This window comes from Phocoena phocoena, chromosome 6 (genome assembly GCF_963924675.1).
Source record: "Phocoena phocoena chromosome 6, mPhoPho1.1, whole genome shotgun sequence".
Lineage (NCBI taxonomy): Eukaryota > Metazoa > Chordata > Mammalia > Artiodactyla > Phocoenidae > Phocoena > Phocoena phocoena.
In genome coordinates, this window is record NC_089224.1 from 11,884,456 (window position 1) to 11,910,459 (window position 26,004).

General features: G+C 41.0%; 1 pseudogene; it reads left to right on the top strand.

Annotated features, from left to right (window-relative positions):
* Positions 1 to 24,538: 24,538 nt before the first annotated feature.
* LOC136124877 (protein ARK2N-like) lies at positions 24,539 to 25,558 on the top strand (annotated as a pseudogene).
* Positions 25,559 to 26,004: the final 446 nt, after the last annotated feature.

Sequence of the window (26,004 nt, forward strand, 5' to 3'; positions counted from 1 at the left end):
GATGAAAATATGAATATCTGAGGATGGGGAAGGTTCCATAGGGAAGAATTCAGTTTGGGGGACGGTGAATTCAAGATGTGATTTCTTTTTTATATACATTTATTTTATTTTTGGCTGCGTTGGATCTTCGTTGCTGCACGCAGGCTTTTCCCTGGTTACGGCGAGCGGGGGCTACTCTTCGTTGCGGTGCACAGGCTTCTCATTGTGGTGGCTTCTCTTGTTGAGAGCACAGGCTCTAGGCGCACAGGCTTAGTAGTTGTGGCTCACGGGCTTATTAGTTGGGGCGCACGGGCTTAGTTGTTCCGCAGTATGTGGGATCTTCCCGGACCGGGGCTCGAACCCGTGTCTCAGGTATTGGCAGGCAGATTCTTAACCACCGCGCCACCAGGGAAGCCCCGTGATTTCTTTAAATAATATAACTAAGCTGATTTCTTGATTACAATTAAGTTGTATAACTTGCTTATGAGCTGTTTTTCATTAACACCGTTAGGGATTAATGAGTCTCTGTGTTTAATGACCAAAGCTGGGGAGAGTAATCTTGCTAAGAGTTGACCCAGGCAATCTCAGAATCAGTGACTGCAATAATATCCTAACACATGATTGAGATAAAGTTAAGCTAGAGCTATAAATACATATGAAAATGTATGCTTGAATATAGAGTAACTAATTAATGCTAAATACATTGCTCATGAACTTTTCTTGAGCATAACTTCACATTATCATAAGTCATTGCTGTTGCGGGGAATCTGTTTCATGAGTACATGTTTAATTTGCATAGTAAAACTTTAAAGACTTTACACTTCCCAACCTCCCCTATTCTAGGTGTTGTTGGTTTATTAATTTCTTTTTTTTTTTAATAAATTTATTTATTTTTGGCTGCGTTGGGTCTTCGTTGCTGCGCGCAGGCTTTCTCTAGTTGGAGCAAGCGGGGGCTACTCTTTGTTGCGGTGCATGGGCTTCTCATTGCGGTGGCTTCTCTTGTTGTGGAGCACGGGCTTGGTTGCTCCACGGCATGTGGGATCGTCCCGGCCCAGGGCCCGAACCCTTGTCCCCTGCATCGGCAGGCGGATTCTTAACCACTGCGCCACCAGGGAAGCCCCCAGTTTATTAATTTCTGACAAGGAAGTGAAAATAGTACATACAATTTCCAGGAAGTGTTTTTATTTTTTTATTTTATTAAAAATTTTTTTTATTGACATAGAGTTGATTTACAATATTGTGTTAGTTTCAGGTGTACAGTAAAGTGATTCAGTTATACATATATATAAATACATATATTTTTTTACATTCTCTTCCATTATTGGTTATTACAAGTTACTGAGTATAGTTCCCTGTGCTATACAGTAGTTCCTTGTTGGTTATCTATTTTATATACATTAGTGTGTATATTTTAACCCCAAACTCCTAATTTATCCCTCTCCTCCCTCCCCTTTGGTAACCGTAAGTTTGCTTTCAATATCTGTGAGTCTATTTCTGTCTTGTAAATAAGTTCATTTGTACAGGAAGTGTTTTTAATTGGAGCAGTATGTCCTTTTTCTTCCCTTTCCTCTCCCCTGCTGGATTGAATGTGAGTGTGATAACTGGAACAGGAGCAACCACTTTGGATCCTGAGGTATGCATGGGTGTATAACAGAGTCACAGAAGCCTGGATCCCTAACACCATGGGCACCAAACTTCCTTCAGATGTATAAAAGAGAACTAAACCCTTTTTTGGAATTTTTTTTTCTGTCAGTCATAATTGGATCTAATCATATTGGATTTATTTTCTGGTTTCATTAGTAAAATTTATATAAAATTTTTGTCCTAGCCACATGCTGGTATTGTACTAATGCACTGAAAGCACTGGAATGATAGATATGAATAAAAGGACCCCAAAGCTTGTAGTATTCTATTGGGGAAGAATCATACACCACCAGTAGGTGATAGCTTCCACTGTCCACTGTTGTTTGCTGGGGACACAGAAGAGGGACTCCTTAGTCCAAGCCGAGTAAGAGCGACTTTGAGCTGAATCCTTAGCGTAAGGAGGCTATCGCCAGGTATCGCCAGGTAGTGTAAGGAGGCTATCGCCAGGTATGGAAGGTGTGGAAAGAGGGCATTTTAGGAATCATACAGCATGAGTAAAGGCGATGGGCATGTACAACTTCTAGGCAGTGTTCTCTGGAAGGCTGGTGTGTTTAAGGAACAGTAAGTTATACAGAGTGATCAGAACCCCATATGCAATGGGGTTGGCAGAAGATAAACCTGGCATGATTGGGTCATTGGGAAGGGGCCTGAATGTCAAGTGAAGGAATTTGAACTTAATCTACAGGTAATTAAGAGTCATCAAATGATCTGCAAAGAAAAGAAGTCTATTTACAGCCTGCCATGACAATAATCGCACGGTTCTATATTCAGAACATCAGCTTGTTGCCAACCAAATAGTGAAGGAACTCCCTGTGGAAATACAATATAATTACAATTTTCTTCCAAGGGATTGAAATAACTTTTTGGGCAAGAGGTGCGAATTGGAGGAAGGAAAGGAGGAAGTGAGGGAGAGACACACATACACACAAACACAGACAGTGAGAGACGGAGACAGAGAGAAAGTTCGAGTGAGAGAGTGTGTACATGTATATGGGTGCATGTTTAATAGAGATGTGTATGTGTCCATGTTTAATAGAGGCTCCAGATAGGGGAGATAGGGGAGAGAAGAAAGCCTGAAGACTTGTATCAGAAAAGATTTCAAAGGAATGGAAGGAAGGATTGAGATGAATTTTGAAAAGTTTAATTAAAACCATGGAACACATCTGCCTTAGGGAAGGAGAAAACTGTCTCTAAATTTATTTGTCATGAGATCTTCACAATTTCTTCCTTGGTCTATTTTTGTGGCTTCTCTGCAGGCTCATGGTAATAGATGCTAAATGTCTTTTTTGATGGAGTTTCTAGAAGTACTATATGTGGTATTTGTTTAATTTCAGATTTATTCTTTATAAGTACCAAAGGGAAATGTTAAACCCTTAAAACTATATTTATTTCGTACTGGGGACAGGAGAAGAAAACAGACGTGTAGCCCCTACAATGTGCCTTTTATCTCATGGGAACTTTGCCTGCATTACCTCATTTACTTTAATCATCACTATAACCCTACCGGATAGGCATTATTACATCTATTTTCCAGAAGGAACTGAGCATCTCGGAGATTGAGGCTACTGTCCAGATTGTTTCTAAATGGCAGAACCAGGATTTAAATTCTACTCAGCTTGACAACAGAACCCATGTTCTTTCTAAAACACTGAGAATATTCTGGCTCTCTTTCCTAGGCTAAGAGAACCTGGGCAAGTTGTATGGTCTTAATGAGATAAACTAAATTATGGTTTGAATTCCCAAAGGAGATGCTTCTGGGAACCTTGAAATGAGGCACACACGTTACTCTGGTCTGAATTTCTCATGGGAAGCAAATATAGCACTCATACATTTTTTTCTTGTTAGCAATTTTATTGGGAGCCCTTAAATCTATGCAGAAAAGACTCTTCTGGAGCCACTTGAAATGCTCTGACCTCAGTGAGACAAGAGGAATAACGGAGAAATTCTGAGACACTTTAGGTCACTGCATCTCTTTATATATAAACCATATGATTCCATGAAAGGTCAGGAGTATCCATATGGGAAGCTTTAAGAACATGGGAATATCTTATTACTGCGCTATTTCAGGCATTTTGTTTCAGAAGTCTTGAATATCTCAAACAGGATATCACAGTCATGGTAATGTGCGGTTAGTTTTCTTACTTCTTTCTCTCCATTGTTATTTCATGGAATTGTCATTCACTTAGAAGTAGAAATAGAGTATTATGAGTATGAAGCTCTGTTGTCAGATGAGGGGACCCTGAAGCAGAGAGAGGAAATAGTTGGAAAATGGGGTATCTGGGACTTCCCTGGCGGTCCAGTGGTTAAGACTCTGACCTTCCAGTGCAGGGAGCACAGGTTCCATCCCTGGTCGGGAAGATCCCGCATGCGTGTGGTACAGCCAAAAAAACAAAACAAAACAAAGGGTTATCGGGCTTCCCTGGTGGCGCAGTGGTTGAGAGTCCGCCTGCCGACGCAGGGGACGCGGGTTCGTGCCCCGGTCCGGGAAGATCCCACATGCTGTGGAGCGGCTGGGCCCGTGAGCCATGGCCGCTGAGCCTGCGCGTCCAGAGCCTGTGCTCTGTAACGGGAGAGGCCACAACAGTGAGAGGCCCATGTACCGCAAAAAAAAAAAAATCTTTGGACTTGCTTTCAAATCTTAGCTCTATAATGAATAACTGTATAATATCGTGCAAATTAATATTTCTGAGCTTTACTTATACATAAAGTAGAAACATTATCTCAAGGAATTCTTGATACATCTAGGGCTACATCCAGTTTGAAGGTAGATGCTGAGGGCTGACTTGAAGCTCTTTTCCCAGGAAAGTGGCAGAATCTCAGGAAGAGAGCAGAGGAAATTCTAGAAGAAACTCACTAATATACCCTGTGTTTGTTTTCTATTGCTGTTGGATTTAGCAGCTTCAAACAGTGCCCACTTACTAGTTCATAGTTTTGTGTGTCAGAAGTACAGCCTGGGCTCTGCTGGGTTCTCTGTTTAGGGTCTCACAGTACTGAAATCAAGGTGTTGGCTAGGCTGGACTCCGATTGGGAGGTTATGGGGAAAAATCCACTTCTAAGCTTATTCAGGTTGTCAGAATCCAGTTGCTCCTTGTTGTATATCTGAGGTCCCCACTTCCTTGCTGGCTGCATCTGGGGTCTGCTCTCTGCTCCTAGAGGCTACCCACATTCCTGCTCACATGACCCCTCTATCTTCACACTGATAAGAACACAGCAAATCCTTCTTATGCCTCAAGTCCCTCTGACTTCTTCTTTTTTTTTTTTCCTTTAAAAGGCTCAGATCATTAGGTCAGACCTAGCTGGATCATCTCCATATCTTTTTTTTTTTAAACATCTTTATTGGGGTATAATTGCTTTACAATGGTGTATTAGTTTCTGCTTTATAACAAAGTGAATCAGTTATACATATACATATATTCCCATATCTCTTCCCTCTTGTGTCTCCCTGCCTCCTACCCTCCCTATCCCACCCCTCCAGGTGGTCACAAAGCACCGAGCTGATACCCCTGTGCTCTGCGGCTGCTTCCCACTAGCTATCTACCTTACGTTTGGTAGTGTATATATGTCCGTGCCTCTCTCTCGCTTTGTCACAGCTCACCCTTCCCCCTCCCCATATCCTCAAGTCCATTCTCCAGTAGGTCTGTGTCTTTATTCCTGTCTTACCCCTAGGTTCTTCATGACATTTTTTTTTCTTAAATTCCATATATATGTGTTAGCATACGGTATTTGTCTTTCTCTTTCTGACTTACTTCACTCTGTATGACCGACTCTGGGTCTATCCACCTCATTACAAATAGCTCAATTTTGTTTCTTTTTATGGCTGAGTAATATTCCATTGTATACATGTGCCACATCTTCTTTATGCATTCATCCGACGATGGGCACTTAGGTTGTTTCCATCTCTGGGCTATTGTAAATAGAGCTGCAATGAACATTTTGGTACATGACTCTTTTTGAATTATGGTTTTCTCAGGGTATATGCCCAGTAGTGGGATTGCTGGGTCATGTGGTAGTTCTATTTGTAGTTTTTTAAGGAACCTCCATACTGTTCTCCATAGTGGCTGTATCAATTTACATTCCCACCAGCAGTGCAAGAGGGTTCCCTTTTCTCCACACCCTCTCCAGCATTTATTGTTTCTAGATTTTTTTGATGATGGCCATTCTGACTGGTGTGAGATGATATCTCATTGTAGTTTTGATTTGCATTTCTCTAATGATTTTTGATTTGCATTTCTCTAATGATTAATGATGTTGAGCATTCTTTCATGTGTTTGTTGGCAGTCTGTATATCTTCTTTGGAGAAATGTCTATTTAGGTCTTCTGCCCATTTTTGGATTGGGTTGTTTGTTTTTTTGTTATTGAGCTGCATGAGCTGCTTGTAAATTTTGGACATCTCCATATCTTAAGGTCAATGGATCTGAGACTTTAAAAATATCTGCAAAATTCCTTTATAGCAGCACCTACACAGTCTTTGAAGAACCCCATTCCCAGGGCATGGGAATATCAGGGTCCATCTTTAGAATTCTGCCTACCATCCGCACTAATTTAAAGGGTCAAGAGATAGATGAATCTTAGGATTCCTGTTGCTATGAAAAAACAATAGAGAACAGTGGGAGGAACTGGGAGGCCAGTGTCCCTGCCCTGTTCTACTAGGCAGAAAGCCAGAGGGGCCCTAGGGGTCCCTGACCCAGGGGACAAGTGCTCCAGGAAAAAAGCCAGGAGCAGCCAACTGGGAACCTTGGGGTGCTGTCAAACCAAAGATAAAATTCCCTGGAGAAAGCTGCTTCTTAATGCTGCAGCTTCACCATAGCAAGCAGAAGAACCTGCACAGGGATAATTTTGCCTCCTGGGGTCCCCTATGGATTTTTCTCTTCTGTCATCGTTAAGCTACTATATCCCTGAGTGGTAATGTAGATTATTGTCAACCTGTCTTTTAGTTTATGATCTGTGATAAGGACTCTACATAAATTAGAGGGACATGGAAGGGGCACAAATAGAATCTACTGATTCAGCCAGTTAGAATTGCCCTTGCTCAAGGATGTGTAAACAGGGAAAAACCAATCTGAGACTGTGAAAAGAGATGAAAGTGCAAAATAAGGCTTTGATAGCACTCAAGTTGTATAGGAATACTTGGTATTGTTTTGAGAAATATTTACTATCACGGAACAGAGAAAGAAATTTTAAATAGCACGTGCTTTGTCTTTCAATAAACTTCAAGAAGCTACAGGTCAAATCAAAGCTAAAAGATGATAAGGAAACACATTAATATGAAATGGACTGAGAAGAAAGAGAAAGAAATATGCGGATGCATACAATATTGAGAGATATTGAAGGAAAAGAAAGATGCGTGCCAGAATTAAGACATGTATTAGAACAGGAAAATAAATAAATAAATCACTCATTACAAACAGATTATTTAAGCCAAGTGTAATACAAGCTTAAAGATTTCTCCCAGAATACAGAGGGAAAAAGAGAAATAAAAAATTTAAAGTGAACAACAAATGAATAGAAGGTACACTGTATTAATATGCATTCTTTTGGTACAGATAATAGAAATTCATCTCAAACAAATTTTGGCATCAAAGGGAATTTGCGGGCTCACAGAACCAGGAGGTCTCAGAGGGTTTTTGGCTTCAAGAGTGTCTCTAGGCTCCTGTTCCATAACTGTCTATCCTAAAATGTTCTAGAGTCACTTTCACCCTTTTTTTCTTTTTTCCTTTATGACATTGGGCTAACTGTTCATTTAAAAGGGAATATTTATTTACTTATTTATGCATTATTTACTGACAATAGTGAATGCTGTTACAGTAGATCTCAGAAAAGAGTCTATGGGGAGGCTTATTTTCTATAAATTAACTTAAAGACCAAACGTGATTCTATTTCCACATTCTAGTTCCTACTTTCCTATTACATTTTGAGAGTTTGCCCCTGGGTTTGGGACTTCTTTCTTCATTGACATAAGGATGGAAGTTTTTTGGTTTTTTAAATAAATTTATTTACTGATTGACTGATGGCTGCATTGGGTCTTCATTGCTTCGCACAGTCTTTCTCTAGTTGCGGCGAGCGGGGGCTCCTCTTCGTTGCGGTGCGCAGGTTTCTCATTGCAGTGGCTTCTCTTGTGAAGCTGGGGCTCTAGGCGCGCCGGCTTCAGTAATTGTGGCACATGGGCACAGTAGTTGTGGCTCGCGGGCGCTATAGCGCAGGCTCAGTAGTTGTGGCGCACGGGCTTAGTTGCTCCACGGCATGTGGGATCTTCCCGGAGCAGGGCTCGAACCTGTGTCCCCTGCAACGGCAGGCAGATTCTTAACCACTGCGCCACCAGGGAGGTCCCAAGAGTGGAAGTTTATTACTGTGCAAATTCTGTGTGATCATGATGCATTTCTTTCTGGAAATCAGGAGGATTCATGCAGTTGAGCAGACTTTGTCGTTCTGATTGACTGGCCTTGCACCTCAAAACCGGCTGGAGCGTGCAGGAGAGAGTGGTAGCCACCAGGTGGTGCTCTTGGGTCTCACTGCTTTCATTCTGGGAGCTTGAGCAGTAGTTCTGCAAAAACATAGACTTGAACAAAAGAGGTTGCTACACCAGAGCTGGCACAATTGGTAATTAGGGATACGGTTGCTATGGTGATGGCGGGGGGCATCTTGGGATGTTTATGGCTTTGTATGAGCCAATGCCTATAAACAATCAGTTTGCTTCCTTTGATGATAATGGCTGTCATAGCAAGGTCATGAAAATCCTTTAAGATTGTGCACATGGCAATGGTCGCTATTCTATGTTCTTCTGTGATTTGTGGGCTATAACTGGGGTGTCAAGAGTGACAGAATGTACTTGTTTTAACATGTTTATCTTATTCCACTTTGGATTTTTGACATTTTCCGTATTTGTTTTTTCCCCATCACTAGCATTTCTCAATTTTTTTTTTTCATAAAAACACTCCATGAAGGAACAGGTTCTGGAAAGACAGTACGTTAATTGCTCTTGGAGATCACAATACCTACCAGCATATTAAAATCAATGTGAAGTCCTGTTGCATTTCCAAAAGGTCACATGACAATTGAACCCATCTTAGTGGAATATTCATGAACACTTAGGGATTCTTCCCTCATTTTGTCCCTAAGATGTTAATAAATATTCCGTTAAAAATGGGTTCGAAAAAAAAAAAAAAGGGTTCGATTGTAGTAATTTATTATGTTTATATGGGTCTCCCCAGGTTTAGTGTCTAGTGGATGCTCAATAAATGTACATTGGTGTTTACAGGCTCCTAAAAAATATTTTTGAATTGAATTATCTATCCATGGATACTATTGGTTGCAATTACTCTTTATAAACGATCCTTTTTTAATTTTAAAATATATTTATTTATTTATTTATTTTTGGCTGCATTGGGTCTTCATTGCACGGGCTTTCTCTCTTTCTCTCGTTGCGGCGAGCGGGGGCTACTTTTCATTGCAGTTCGCACGCTTCTCATTGCGGTGGCTTCTCTTGTTGCAGAGCATGGGCTCTAGGCACGTGGGCTTCAGTAGTTGTGGCTTGTGGGCTCTAGAGCATAGGCTCAGTAGTTGTGGCGGACGGGCTTAGTTGCTTTGCGGCATGTGGGATCTTCCTGGGGCAGGGCTCGAACCCGTGTCCCCTGCATTGGCAGGTGGATTCTTAACTACTGTGCCACCAGGGAAGTCCCTTAATTTTTTTTTTTTTTTTTTTGCGGTACGTGGGCCTCTCACTGTTGTGGCCCCTCCCGTTGCGGAGCACAGGCTCCGGACGCGCAGGCTCAGCGGCCATGGCTCACGGGCCCAGCCACTCCGCGGCATGTGGGATCGTCCCGGACCGGGGCATGAACCCATGTACCCTTCATCGGCAGGTGGACTCTCAACCACTACGCCACCAGGGAAGCCCCCTTAATTTTTAATTTAATTTTTATTTTATATTGGAGTATAGTTGACTTACAATGGTGTATTAGTTTCAGGTGTACGGCAAAGTGATTCAGTTATACATGTACATATATCCATTCTTTTTCAGATTCTTTTCCCATCTAGGTTATTACAGAATATGAGTAGAGTTCCCTGTGCTCCACAGTAGGTCCTTGTTATTATTTATTTTATAATAGTAGTGTGTATATGTTAATCCCAAACTCCTAATTTATCCCTATCCCCCTTCCCTTTGGTAACCATAAATTTGTTTTTGAAGTCTTTGAGTCGGTGTCTGTTTTGTAAATAAATTCACTTGTATCATTTTTTTTAGATTTATCCATAAGTTTCAGTGGGATTCCAACATCAAGACATAGCCAACACCATTAGTGATAAGTCATTTGTAACTTAGTACCAAATCATTACCATGTCCTTGTGAAAGGACAAAGGATTGAAGCACTTTTGCCTCTACTCACCATTTGTTTTTCATCTTATTGAATTTTTCTCATCGTTTTAAGATCAGTATGTTTCTAGCAATTTTTCAGAGAGACACCATTTCCCCTGTGAATAATCATTTGTGATTGATCATAAAACATAACCCATAAAAAAACCCCACAAAAATGCAAAAACACTGAACGTTTCCTCATACGTCCTTTGTCTCCCCAAGGAGTCATCCTCACTAACATTTTATTGTGTGCATGTCCCTGTGTCTCTTGCCTTTTTTGGAAGTGTTGTGCATGTCTAAACTCCCACTAGCATAAAAAGGTCAATAGCCCTGAGCACACAAGGGGGGATGCTCTTTGTTGAAACCTGTATCAGGACTCCAAACAGAAGGTTCCCTGACTCCTTTCCTTTGAGTAACTCTATGCTGCGTCCATTGAAAGAAGTTCTTTTGCAAATAGTGTAGCCTCTTCTTGACTCTGGATTTAAATGTATCCAGGCTCAATAAACTTTTTCTATTCTTACAAGTTGTGCCAGACTGGGGAGAGGGGTACCTTGGAGGCTTCGTTTTCTTATCTCTGAAATGTGGGTAACAAACCCCACCAAATGGGTTACTTTGAGAATCAAATGTGATAATGTATGTAATGAAGCAGCCAAGTGTCTCATATAGGCAGGCACTCAGTAAATGTCACTTCTCCCATTGCCTACTTACTTTTTCCATTTCTTAGCACTGGCAATAAAAAATGATGGAATCTGAGGATACGGGGTGGGGATAGAGTAATGGCAGAAGATACAACAATGCTCTGAATGTTTGTGTACCCCCCCCCAAATTTATATGTTGAAAATCTAATGCCAAGGTGACAGTATTAGGGGGTGAGACCTTCCCAGGTGATTAGGACATGGAGGCAGACATCTCATAAATGGGATTAGTACTCTTATAAATGAGGCCTCAGAGAGCTAGCTCACCCCTTCCTCCTTGCTGAGGACACAGCAAGAAGTCTAGTCAGCAGTCTGCAGCCCGGAAGTGGACTCTCACCAGAATCTGACCATGCTGGCTGGCACCCTGGTCGTGGACTTCCAGCCTCCAGAACTGTGAGAAATAAATTTCTGTTTTTGATAAGGCACTCAGCCTGTGGTAGTTTATTATAGCAGTCTGAATGGACTAAGACAAAAAAAATTGGTGCCAAGAGTGGGATGTTGCTGCAATAAACACCTAAAAATGCGGAAGTGGCTTTGGAACTGGGTGATGGGGAGAGGCTAGAAGAGTCCAGGGGCGCATGTTGGGAAAAGCCTCCATTGCCATGAATTAACTGTAAAGGGTGAGTCTCTTGAGTGTTTGAAAGGAGAGGACAGAGCTCTCTCTGAGCGTCAGAGAAAGCCTCAGTCTTCTCAGAGTATGACTGAGCGGTAGTGAACAGAATGTTGGTAGAAATACGGATAGTAAAGGTCATTCTGATGAGGGCTCAGATGGAAATGAGGAGCGTATTACTGGAAACTAGAGAAAGGCGATCTTTGGTACAAAGTGGCAAGGAACTTGGCTGAATTGTGCTCCCATCTGAGTGTTTTGTGGGAGAACCTGTGAGCAATGACACAGGATTTGGCTGAGGAAATTTCTAAGCACAAGTGTTAAAGGAGAGGTCTGTTTTCTCTTGAATACTTATGGTAAAAGGCCAGGTGAGAGAAATGATGTAAAGGTGCAATTGTGGGGCTTCCCTGGTGGCGCAGTGGTTAAGAATCCGCCAGCCAATGCAGGGGACACGGGTTCGTGCCCTGGTCCGGGAAGATCCCACATGCCGTGGAGCAACTAAGCCAGCGCGCCACAACTCCTGAGCCTGCGCTCTTGAGCCCGTGAGCCACAACTACTGAGCCCACACACCACAACTACTGAGCCTGCATGCCAAAACTACTGAAGCCGGCGTGCCTAGAGCCCGTGCTCCGCAACAAGAGAAGCCACCGCCGTGAGAAGCCTGCGCACCGCAATGAAGAGTAGCCCCCGCTCGCCGCAACTAGAGAAAGACCGCACGCGGCAATGAAGACCCAACGCAGCCAAAAATAAATAAATAAATTTTACAAAATAAAAAGATAAAGGTGCAATTGTGAATCGAAAAGGAAGCAGAACTTAAAAGTTCGGAAAAGTGTTAGCCCAGCCATACTGAAAGAAGTAAAATGTGTTCCAGAGAGAAGGGTGAGGCCAAACCGCTGTTTGCTGAGTATAGTCAGCCATCCTGATGGAAGCCTGTTGTCTCTGACAACGGAAGAATAACCCCGGGTCATTTCAGAGACCATGGGTAAGGAAGGGCTGCCCTTCCTATCACAGGCCAGAGTGCAAGGGCCCGCGGAGCTGAACAATTTTGAAGGAGGGGGCTACGTTCCCTGGCCCTCAGGCTCTGCTCCTTAAATTCGGTATGCCATGCTCCTTGGCAGCCTCGGCTGCAGCTCTGGTGCCAAAGAGCTGTAAGGAGAATACTTTCCTGAGCTCATACGGAGCCGGGAATCATTCACATTCCCTTGAGATAGAGTGAACAGACCCCATTGAATTCACAGAGCATTTCAGAGAGACTCCAGGAGGGTCGCAGATCACATCTTGTACATCTCAAACATGCACCTCAAACTTAACCTACTACGAAATCAAATGTTCAATTCCCTCTCCATCGTCCTAAAATCCCAGTTTTTCTCAATCTCCCTCATCTCAGTGAATAAAAAGAAACAACCTCAACAAGAGGTTCAAGTCACCTGTGCAGTGTGGCAAAAAGAAAGAAAGAAAGAAAGAAAAAGTAATAGATGAACCAAGTGTGGCAAAAATCTTAATAATTGTCAATCCAAGTAAAATTTATATGGAGGTTCTTTACATTGTTTTCTAAACTTCTAAGTATGTTTTAAAAATACATAATATAATTTTAAAACCAAAAGATTACTTTGGAAAATAAAATATTAAAACAACTTCTGGGGAAAGCACTGAAGAGACATTTGAAAACTATCTTGAGATATTGGTCTTAGGACAAAGGAAAAACATTGAAAATAGCCTCATTTATGTGCAGAGATTTTCTGAAACTTTGCTGATTACTCACTGAACGGTAAAGGTAGCACCATTGGTTGACCTTGGGGGCTCTCTAATTCACTCCACTCGCAGGAGGATTTGGTTGTACCAGTCAGGAGTCTGGGGACACCATGCTCCTGGGTGGGTATTCCATGAGAGAAGCCAAGAGGTTAAATGTTCTTTCTTCCATATGACTTTTTTTCTTGGCTTTTAGAATTTCTTTGCCCATTTGGATTGCTATTTCTTTTATTGAAATTCGTTTCATATGGTTAAGTAATAGGACTGTCTGGGACATTTTTCGTCATGGAGGAAGCATTTCACTTTCTCCATTTAAACCACTTGGGAACCAAGGTGGGACAAAAGTTAGGAGGGTCATTGGGAAGCCCTTAGATCTGCCTTTAAAATGTCAGTAGTTTTCAAAGTGGGGTCCACAGAACACCGGTCATCCCCAAATCATTTCAGGAGGTTCTGTCCGATCAAAACTATTTTCATTTTAATACCAAGATATTTTTTATCTTTTCCACTGTGTTGACATTTGCACAGATGTTACAAAAATAGTGGGGGGTAAAATTCTAGGGCTTTAACACAAATTGAAACAGTGGCACCAAACTGTACTCACAGATATGGATTCTCTACTACATATACTCCAGGAAAAAGAAAAGCCAGTTTTAATTAAGAATGTCCTTGATGAAGCAGCAAAAATTACGAATTTTATTAAAAATTGACTCGAATATACATCTTTTTAATGTTCTGTGTGGTGAAATGGGAAATACATATAAAGCACTTCTGCAGAATACTGAAGTATGATGATTGTATTGAGGAAAGGCACTTGTGCAGATCTTTGCATAATGAACTGACTGCTTTATTTCATGGGACGTCATTTATACTTGAAAGACTGACTGACAGACAAACTATGATTACCCAGATTTGGGTATTTACAGGCATTTTCTTGAAAATGAGTCATTCAGGTCACTTCAAGGAAAACGACTGAGTGGATTTTTGGCCTGTGATTAAAACTTCAAACCCTTAAAAAATATTAGACATTAGGAAATTAGAATTTTGAAAAACTTGCATTCAACTTGTTAACTGGACAGTCTTCAACCTTAAAGGCATTTATAATGAGATGAGTGGTGATATTGATAAGTGTGATTTTTTGGTACTGTACTATTGAAACGTGTCAACATTTGGAAGATATGCAGACAAGAGTGAACCAGTTTTTTCCGAACGACCATTTCATGATGTTACAAAATCACGCACGAGTAAAAGATCCATTGGCAACGTAAGAGAAACCCATGGATTTTAAATCATATCCATGAAGAAAATGTGTATTAACAAAATTTTAAGATCTTACTTTGCTTTAGGAAACTACCATTTGTTGAATTTTTGTGTAGCATTAAGGAGAATATCCACAATTATCTGAAGAGACCATTAAAATACTCCTTCCATTTCCAAGTAAACATCCGTTTGAGGTGAGAGTGTTTTTCATACAGTTTAACTAAAACAACGTATTGCAACAGAAGTTGCAATTGAATGCAGAAGTAGATCATGAGAATCCAGCTGTCTTCTTGACAGATATTAAAGAGATTTGCAAGAATGTAAAATAATGGGCTTCCCTGGTGGCGCGGTGGTTGAGAGTCCGCCTGCTGATGCAGGGGACACGGGTTCGTGCCCTGGTCGGGGAAGATCCCACATACCGCGGAGCGGCTGGGCCCGTGAGCCATGGCCGCTGAGCCTGCGCGTCCGGAGCCTGTGCTCCGCGGCGGGAGAGGCCACGGCGGCGAGAGGCCCGCATACCGGAAAACAAACAAACAAACAAACAAAAAAGAATGTAAAATAATGCCACTAGTTGTCTTTGTTTGAGAAACTATAGTCATATTTCCTCAAAATATGTTATATATGTTTATGTGTGATAGGTTTATTGTTATTCTTTCAAAAATGAATTAATAAGTTTGTTAGAATTTTCTCAGTCTCAGTTTCTAGTTTGGTAAATATCCTGGAAAGTAGCTCACATAAACAAAAAGCTTTTTGGAGCCATGAGTCATTTTAAAAAATATAAAGAAGTCTGGAGACGAAAAAGTTAGAGAACCATTGGTCTAGGCTGCATATATTGTGTGGGTCCAGTTTGGGTCCAAAGCTCTAACTAGTAATAAAATATTTCTTCATTTATAATGTCTCCTCTGTGTGTAAGAAGTGTCAATAAATGCCAATTTGGAGGCACCAAAATATTTCATGACCTTTCAAGCCTCTATTTAAGAGAGATGGGTCTTAAATTCAGAAGCATCTGTTGGTCACCAGATGAATCACAGTCTGCCACAGCTGTGTGGGAATTTAGCTGGCGCGCAATCACTTGCTCTTTTTATAATCAGGGTTACTGTCAATACCCTCGTGGGTGCCTGAACCAAAGGACCTGAAATAAAATGTATTTACAGGCTGAAGATGGTTCCTTCTGATGAAGAGCAGGAATTAGGGCTAAATTTGATATGTGAATTAGATTGAAACATTTAATTCCTGTATCTAATTGTTTTAGCAAGAGGAAAACTTCTGTTGCTGTGAAAGTGCCTTTAAAATATCAGATGGCAAGCTCCGAATTTAAACTTGACCCTCCATCTTGGCTTGACGATCTGTCTGTCAAATGTTCGTGAAATCCACTCACCCTAAGTCCAGAGGGCACCTAAAAAACTTCCAAAGTACAGTATCCCCAGGCACTTACTGACATGCCTTTCTGTAGACTCTCACTTGTGAAGTTTGCAAAGAAGTATTTTCAGATTGTCCTGTCGCTTGAGAGGCCCCAAAGAGAAGTGTAATGTATCTCCTGAGGGCTGGAAAAAAAGCAGTCCTGCTTGCCCTGCTATGCAGTGGTAGCCAAGGTGACAAATGGAACTATGAGGGTGGAATCCTTTCTGGGAAATACCAAAGAGAGGGGGACTTGACCATGAAGCTCTCGGAGGCTCACTGCAGGCAGTGCTGCTCTGAGTATACATCTCTTTGTTGCTAGGTAGTCTCCCTTTCTTACATGCATTAGTGCTATTCTTGGAGTTGCTGGAGCTTTCCTAAAAACATGGGTGATGGGGTTCATTGGGCTTGCCCTGAACCCAGAGATGTACGTGTGTCCCCAAACTCACATCTTGGGAAGAAGCAGGCTACAGAGTCTTCTTGAGTCGTTCAGGTACCCAGTGATCGATGGGCCATTCCTGGAGATCTCGAGCTGATGAATGGACATATAGGGGGCGAACCAACCAGGCTGTAGAATAATCTGGTACTCCCTCAGACTGCACATCCTGCCCTCCAGCTTTGTGCCACAAGGCCTCTGTGTCGAAGGTCGAATCATCCAGATCTAGCCCTAGATCATGACGATAGGGTATTAAAGTAGTAGCTAGGTTCTTCCCCCATTTCTGCCCTAATAGCTGTGTGATTTTGGCCAACTCATTGAACCTCTCTGAGTACATTGTCCTCATCTGCAAATGAGTGACTTGGGCTCAGATCACTAACATCCCTCCTGACTTAGGCATTCATGAGACTGTCTCCCAGCTACAGCCAGAAATGGTCCTCAAGAGAACAAAGAAGCACAAGCAATCACTTTCATGCCTTCCTCAACAACCCTTGTCCTGGTGTATTTTCCTACAAAGAAGGAAAAGAGAGATTGTTTTCAATGGCACAGTGCCAATGCATTTTGAAAGGAACATCGTAAAAGAAAGTTGCTCTTATTTTTCCTGTTTTTGAATCTGATGTAGGTTAGCAAAAAGACAGAGAACACTTGTGTTGTTTGAGAAGATTTAGATTGCATGAGTATCTGTTGTCAAGAGCGTTGCAAATCTCCAGATTGAATGCTCAATTGCGTCCTCCAGCATTATTCTTTTCCAATGGTTCTCAATAGGTTGGGACGTTACGTTTCTCCCGTCAGGGGAAATTTAGACATTTCTGTGGGGATTTTGTAGTTTGTCACAATGACAGAAGATGTACGAGTAGCGTTTAGAGCTGGAGGGGGGGGGGCGGTTGGCTGTGGAGCCAGTTCTGTAATGCCCAGGAAGCCTTTTATGTTTTTTTAAACTTTATTGAGAACATAATCCACATACTTTACATCATCTATTTAAAGTATACAAATTCACAGAGCTGTGAGACCACCACCACAATCAATTTTAGAACATTTTTATTACGAAGAAAAGATTCCCTGTACTCATTATCTGTCACTTCCCAACCACCCCCATGCCCCAGCTCTAGACCACCACAAACCTACTTTCTGTGTCTATAAATTTGCCTTATGTGTACATTTCATATAAATGGAGTCGTACACTACGTGGTCCTTTGTGACTGGCTTGTTTCCCTTAGCATAACGTTTTCAAAGTTCTTCCATGTTGCAGCATGTTCATTTCTTTTTATTGCAGAATAATATTTTATCGTATGTATATACCACATTTTTAAATCCATCCTTTGGGTAATGAACTTTTGGGCACTTTCTACTTTTTAGCTATCATAAAGATTATGTCTGCTATGAACATTTGTGTGCAAGTTTTTGTGTAGACGCATGGTTTTACTTCTCTTGGGCATATACTTAGGAGTACAATTGCTGGGTCATTTTGTAATTTTATGTTTGATATTTTGAGGAACTACTAGACTGTTTTCTCAAGTGGGTCCACCACTTCACATGCCCTCCAGCAGTGCATGAGGATTCCAGTTTCTCCACCTTCTAGCCAACACTTGTCATTATCTGCCTATTTGACTATTGCTATACTAGTGTGTGTAAAGTAATATCTCATTGTGGGGTTTGATTTGCATTTCCCTGATGGCTAGTGATGTTAAACATCTTTTCATGTGCGTACTGGCCATTTGTATGTATTCTTTGGAGAAATGTCTGTTAAGGTCCTTTGCTCATTTTTAAAATTGGCTTCTTTGTCTTGTTATTGTTGAATTGTATATATTTTACACACAATTTTATATATTCTAGATACAAGTCCCTTATTAATTATATGGCTTACCATATATGGCTTATCATATGGCTTACCAAGTTGTTTCTCCCATTCTGTGGGTTGTTTGGTCACTTTCCAGATGACGTCCTTTAAAGCACAAATGTGTTTAATTTTGATGATGTGAAAGCTGTCTTTGCACGATAAATTATTCCACCAGCATGCCAATAACGTGAGCACTGCCAAAGGTCAGGCTAAAAGGCAGTTGGTTTATATTGGTCTCAAACCAAGAGTCTTGATGCTTACTAAAAATCTTTAAATCCACAAAAGCCTATTTTGTCCTTTCCTCTCCCCAAATCTCACTAATGTCCTATATAAGACTTTGCTTATATTCCTCAGCAGTGAATAGTTCAGATTTAAGTGAACTTCTTTTCCCTTCCTCATATTTCATTTCTTACTAAACCTCAGACTCGGGATTGATTGGATTGATGTTTAGCTGGTGAGCATCCCAGTGTGATCACATTTTAGCATTTTCAGAACATGTGGTGTGCTTGGCGACATCTGTGCAGGAGCCCATAGCCATGACAAGGCATGGTATTTTGTAGGAATAACAAGAAACGCAACCTCGTTCAGCATTGTCTATTTGAGTAGTGGGGACAGGTAGTAAAACCGAGGTCTAATCAGGGGAGGAAAGGAAAGATGATAAGAAGAGACCAAAGAAAGTAAAAGAAGAGGTGGATGAAGATGGAGAAGAAAGGAAAAAAGAAAGTGAGAGAAAGAAGGATTGGTTGACTTGGGAGAAACAGAAAGAAAAAAGAGAGAAAATGCTCTCAGGCAAGGTTGGCTCTCCTTCAGTCTCTGCTCACCCCCTCCCTTCCCACCGCTGGGGAAGGATCCACAGCACACTGTGTACCTCTGTCTCTGCCCTTACCTCCAGCACAGCACAAAGAGGAGACCTCTGTCTTTTCCCTTCAAGGGGTATCAGAAGGCACATCGTGTGGCTTTTATTTTTGTCTTCAATCCTAATCCAGCACACAGGGACAGTAGATCTGAGACATTCTATGTCTAACAGTTACTGCAGTGCGTGGTGCGTAGCATGACTTGTCATCATGCAGAGGTGGGGATCTAAATCCTGAGTGAGGTGGAGCTGGCCTGTGAGTGAGCCAAACTGACCACACCCTAGTGTGAATTTTTCTTCCCCAGTTATGTCTGCACTTCAAGTGGGAAGTGTTAGAGCGAACTTTTATAAATTGGAATTTAATTGAAGTAAAAAGTCTATTATATATGTTTAAAGGGAAGGTAGGAGCCCAAAAGATGGGTGTGGTAGAGTATCATTCACATTTTGTGTGTGTGGAATGCAATCATGGTATGATGGAGTGTAACCATGCCAACCTTTGGTCAACAGAATGAATAAATGAAAAATTAAAGAGGAAGTAATGAGAGGAGTGTGTTTCTCCTTAACGCCTTTACCTCTGTCATGTGCTTTAAGTTCGTTACTTTAATGATCATTCGACAATATTAAGTGCTACTAATACAGGCCACCTGACACTCCTGGTGGGTTTGTAGTGATCCTTCAGAGTCTTTCTTTAGACCTTTCTTATTGCGAAATGATGATGTGGAAATAGATTCAGCAACCATAATCCCCCAGGCAAAGATTCCTGGGAAAGATGCTGTAGTCTCTGTTTAAAAGAAAGAATGTGGGAAGTTTATCCATGGAAATGTTCCTACAAGAGATTAGTCACTGGATATACATTTTTATATTTTATTTGTGCTAATATTTCCCGTCAATAACAAAATGTAGCTGCTTCTGTTTCTCGTTGCTGCTTTCAAATCTTGTTTCCTACAATGGAGTCTAATTTAGATGAAGCTAAGCAAGGCGTAAACACATCTGTCCAGGTGGGCCAGGGTGAAGGCTAGTGAAGTGACAGTCGATGCCTTGCAATGAAGTGTAATTACTTCCATTTAAGCATTCACTGTGTAAACAGCACAGTCACCTTCAGATATGATCTTGTCAATAATTACGTGTCTAAATTCCCCTCCACTGATTCAGTGAGAAGCGGTTATCATCCCTCTCAGGATGGTCTCTTCCTGGTGGCTCATGTCCCTGCTTCATTGCTCTATTGATTGTATGACTGTTGATCAGTGTTCAGAATCACAGCTCCCTTTGACAGAGCTGCTTAGAAATCAATCAAGAGCATATTTCCAATTTAATTACACCTGCCCTTGCCTGAAGTGTAATAAAGGTGATGGGTTACTCTCTCATTTCAAGTAAAGAACTTTTCACAAAAATGACGTCTGGATCATGGTTTTATGTATACATAAATCTTCACAGCCAGCAAGTAATGCTCCCATTATTATTGCATATTTCATTAATTAATTTGTTCCTTTAAGCCCAAGTGGAGGGCAAAGCTCCATGGAGAGCTTATAATAATCGGGATCCCTAAATTTAAGACATTTAACAGCTTTTCAGCATATGGGAGATGTGTGCTTTGTAGCTGGGTCGTCTTAGGTTAAGAGAATAGGTCCACATAGATGAGCGGGGTTCCCTCATAGATTCTCTATTTCCTTGTTAGTAAAAAACCTTTTCATTGTTAAAAGAATGTAAGTGTGATTGCATGTTTAAGATATGTCATACTAACAGGTGCACAAAACATGTTACTTCTTTTTCAACTCTTCATAGCCTTATTATGTGACTCTAAGGTTTCCCCCCATCTCTTGAGCAAATAGTGGCATAGCTAGTAACCTCTGTGCCCTGGCTAATTTAATTTGTGGACCATTATTTGTCCCTTAACTTAACCTCAAATATTTTCCTAACTTCTCCCATAATCTGTTATAATAAAATCACATAACATGAATGTTTAACTCATGGGAACGTAATTGTACACAGGTGGGGTGGGAGGGAGTGCTGTTGGTAATTGTCACAGTCATGCCTCCTTTATGACCTGATGCCCACTCGCCCCAAAAATATACACTGGAAGATGTGATCTACTCTTTCCTAGCAGATCTCAGTTCCCATTCGCTTCTTGCAGCGCCAATGTGATTTTAGTGTTTAAATAAACATTTAAAAATATGATCTCTAAATAGAAACCAAATACTTTGTCAACTGAAGAAATACTTTTAGTGTTGAAGGGAAAACTGACTTTTTTTGGACCTATGGAAAGTTGGAATGTCAGTCCTCTGTGTGGCTCGAGATATGAATATATTTATTCTACTTTGTGGGCTACTTAAGAGTTTTTCAAGGATTTCTTTTCTTTTCTTCTTCTTCTTTTTTTTTTTTTTTTTTACAACTTAACCAACCTACAAGTCTTTTTTTGCCTTAGACTTCAGAACCTAATCCTCTATAGCAGGTATGATTGGGTCAAGCTCCTCTCACTCTCTACTTTCAGTTGTGCCCATAACTATCAGATAATAAACAGTTACAGAATTTTTAAAAATCCTTTGAAAAACTATGAATCTGTTTGCTGATGCTAACCCTTTTATGCTCTGTCCAATCTTAGTTATCACAACAAAACTGTCCTTTGGTGTGTACCATTAGGGTCAGGGAGCTATAAAATGCCTGAGCTAGAGGAAACCTAGCCCTTTTTTCAATCCCATAGTACAGTGATTTGCCCAGCATCCCACAGCAAAGTAGAGGCAGAAGATAGGTCTTTTTTGGTTAGAAGTTCAAAGTTCTCTAGTAAAATATAGATATTTTAAAAATAAACTACATTCAGCCACTGAAATATTCATTTTTCAAAGTAAACTAACTTAACTACCCAAGAGAGAGCTTCTCATGAAGGATGGGCTGAAACAAATAGTTCTGACAAGGGCATTGAAGTCCAGGAAACAAAATGGTCAGAGAGGACAGGCCCAGGTGAAGGGCCACACCCTGAAGGGTCTGGGCATCTATGGGAGAGTGGCATGGAGCCAGGGGTCTCCTCCAAAAGACAAGGACACTGAACATTCAGGACATGCCTAGGATGGGTTATGCCCCGGAAGTAGGGGCAAAGTGGAAACAGATCAGCCCTCACCAAAACTGAAAGCAGTCTTGAATCCTCTCAGTCCCTGACTGGATTAAGATGACACCTCCACCCCCTTACCCTACCTGCCCACCAGAAGAAAAGTAAATCTTCACTGAAGTAAGATAATATCATTCTCAGTCTCTACGGTTTTTCACACACAATGCCCAGCATGCAGTAAAAAAATTACTAGGCAGGCAAAGACACAGGACACAGGACAATGTATTTGAAAACTAGGAGAACAAAGACAGTAGATGCAAGCCCACCGATAACCCAAATATTGGAAAGATCATATATTGATCATTATAATGATCATGATTAATATATTCAAAAAAAATAACAAGATCAAAAATTTCACCAGAGAACTGGAACTTATAAAAGAACCTAGAATTTAAAAATACTATAACCAGTAGAAAGTCATCAGTGAGTTTAAAAGCAGATTAGATATATCTAAAAAGAGATCTACAGAAATGGAAGGTAAATCAATAGAAAATATACAGACCAAAACCTTGACAGAAGCAAAAGGATAGAAAATAGGAAAAAAAGGTGTAAGAAACATATGGAACATGGAGAAGAGGTTAACATGTCATTTGATAACCAGATGGAGAGGAGAGAGAGAATATGGCAGAAGCAGTATTTGAAGATATGTTAGCAGAGATGTTCCCAAAATTGATTAAAGACAAATCACAGATTTGATGAGTGCAACAAATCCAAAGAGTTGTGAATAAAAGAAATCCACACCTGGGTCTCAAACAGTGAAACTGTTGAAGTCCAAAGATAGATGAAATCTTAAAAGAGACAGAGAAAAATGATACGTATACTTCAAAGGAGCAGGTGATTTTTCAATCCAAACAATTCAAGTCAAAAGACAATGAAATAACATGTTAAAGTGCTGAAAGAAATCAGTGACCTACGTGGAATTACGTATGCAGGAAAAATACCTTCAAAAATGAAGGAAAAATAGACATTTCAAATGAGCAAAGACTAGAAGAATTTGTCACTAGCAGGATTGCATTGAAAGAAAAGCTAAAAGTTGTCTTAATGCTTTCCAGGAAGTGTGGAAATTAAGGAAGAAATAAATAGCAGTAAAATATGTGAGTATACATGTAAGTATATATAAATGAATATTTGCTTATAAGACAATGAAAATAATTCCTTGTGGGACTGAAATATATGTAAGATAAAAACATGACATCGAGAGCACAAAAAGTTGAGATGGTAGTAAATAGAGTATATTAGCCAGACTTATCCAGAGAAGCAGAACCAATACCAGTAAGATGTGTGTCTGTGTGTGTATATATATATTTATATATATATATATATATATATATATGACATTATATATGTGCATGTATATACACACATTATAAGACATCTATTTTAAGGAATTGGCTTATGTGATTATGGAGGCTGAGAAGTCCCACGATCTGCCATCTGCAAGCTGAAGACCCAGGAAAGTTGTTTGCAAACTTGGCTACATGTTAAAATCACCTGGGGGAGGTTTTTTTAAATTAAACATTGTATTTTGAGATAATTGTAGATTCACATACAATTGTTTGGAATAATACAGACAGATCCTGTGTACCCTTCACCCAGTTCCCCCCAGTGGTAACATCTTGCAAAACTGTAGTACAATATCACAACTAGGTTATCACCACTGATGCAGTTAAAATACAGGGCACTTTTATCACCTCAGAAGCCCCTCAAGTTGCCCTTTTATAGTCACACTCATGTCCTTGCTGCCTCCACCCCCTCCTTAACCCCTGGAAATCATTAATTTCCATTTCTATAATTCTGTCATTTCAATAATGCTCTATAAATAGACTAGTACAGCTTTGTGATTGGCTTTTTCACTCAGCATAATTCCCTGGAGAATCATCTGATTTGTCACATATATCAATAGTTTGTCCCCTTTTATCGCTAAGTAGTAGTCGTTATGGAGGTACCACAGTTTATTGACCCACTGAAGAACTTATGGGTTGTTTCCAGTTTGGGGCTATTTACAAATAAAACTGCTATAAACGTTCATGTACAGGTTTTTATGTGAACATAAGTTTTCATTTCTCTGAGAAAATGTCCAAGGGTGCAATTTCTGAGTCCATGGTCATGGCATGTTCAGTGTTTAAAGAAACTGTCAAAACTGTACAAAGTTGCTGCACAATTTTATATTCCCATGAGTAATATTTCTTAAAGGTGCTCCACATTCTAGGAAGTAATTATTATGCTCAAGTGGGTGGTGCTTTAATTGGTCAGTCCTGCTGCTGGAAGAGGCAAGTTCAGTTCCATCCCAGACACAGAGCCTAAGAGTAGCTCCCTAAAGAGTCTTAGGAAGCCATTAGAAAAAGCCAATATTTGGAGGTGGCGATCTGTCTGCAAGGGGTGCAAGGTTCATCCAGAAACTTGAATGGGATGTTGATACCACTGCATGAGAGAAGCACAGTCAAATCTCCCTCAGCCGAGCTGTTGGCATCTGCGAAAAGGTGGGGAGAGAAGGGAGTGGACTCCCTCCTGGAGTGACTCAAGGATTCAAACACCACGAGCTTCATTCGGGAAGGCTTCAGGAGGGGTTGCTTTCCCGTTGCATCTTTGACGTAGTTTCCTAGACTCTGCTCCATGATTTAACTTGAAAGTCTGACATGAAGATGGAGGAAGCAGTGGGAAAAGTTGAAGAACTCATTGTGTCTGAAGTCCCACCAAAAACATCTGAACAAGAGTCAGCTAAGGAGGAAGAGGGATCTGTGGAACTGGAATCTCAGTTTCTGAAAGATGGTGTGGTGGATTCTACAGTTCTTTCTTCAATGCCCTGCTTGTTGATGGAACTGAGAAGGGACTCTTTGGAGTCTCAGCATCCACGGAGGGTGACAAACTGACAACTGGCCGAGTCTATGAGGGAGACTCCTCTAACCACTGCATGCTTTCCACTTCCTCTACTGGTCACCTGGCCGATTCAGATACACTGTCTTCTGCAGAGGAGAATGAACCCTCCCAGCCAGAAACAGCGGTAGAAGGAGATCCTTCTGGAGTGTCTGGTGCCACAGTTGGGCGCAAGTCTCACCGGTCCTGATCTGAAAGTGAAACATCCACCATGGCTGCCAAGAAAACCGGACAATCCAGTGATAAACAGAATGGCCCAGTTGCCAAGGTTAAAGGTCATCGGACCCAAAAGCACAAGGAGAGAATCAGGCTACTGAGGCAGAAACGGGAGGCTGCTGCACGAAAGAAATATAACCTGTTGCAGGACAGTAGTACCAGTGATAGTGACCTGACTTGTGACTCAAGCACGAGCTCATCGGACGATGCTGAAGAGGTTTCAGGGATCGCTGCAGAGATACCAGGTCATTTGGAGCCAAGATTCCTAGCAAGTGACAGAATATCTGCTGGCAATGCACCACTCAATGAAGAAATTAATACCGCCTCTTCACATAGTGAAGTGGAGATCGTGAGAGTCCAGCAACATGCAAGGTGGGTTCATCCTCAAGGAGGTGTGACTCAGAGTGTTTCTTCATGGAAGCACGGCTCTGGCATGCAGTATGTTAGCACCCGGCAAACACAGTCATGCATGGACTGCTGCGACTCCCCAGCAGACTTGGGCGTCACCTGCAGAAGTTGTTGACCTTACATTGGATGAGGATAGCAGATGTAAATGCCTACTGTAATGCAGTGTCACTGTGTTTCCTCTGCACTGTTCTCTTCCACTTACTTCTCTTCCTCTTTGTGACATGGAAGCTCATTGTCATAGCTTCAGCCTCAGAAGCTGTTTGTGGCATTTGTATAATCAAAACTCATGGAAAATTGCTCCCTTCCCCCCCTCTTTTTTTTTAAGTTAGAAGAAGTCACTTAGGAAAGTAACATCACAGAGAAAAGAATTTCTTCTTTCCCTCAGTAGGAATCTGAGAATGATGAATTTTATTAGACGACTTCATTTTACTTGGTGACTTTCAATCTTAGGAAACTGCCTTCCTTCTAGAATGATATTTTAATTACCAGGTGAAATGGATTTCAGTTTTTGAATCTTGTATTTATTTTTCTGTGTAATAAAATTAATACGTAGACTTGAAAAAAAAAGCCAATATTTGATTACCTACCATTACACTACCAGGCA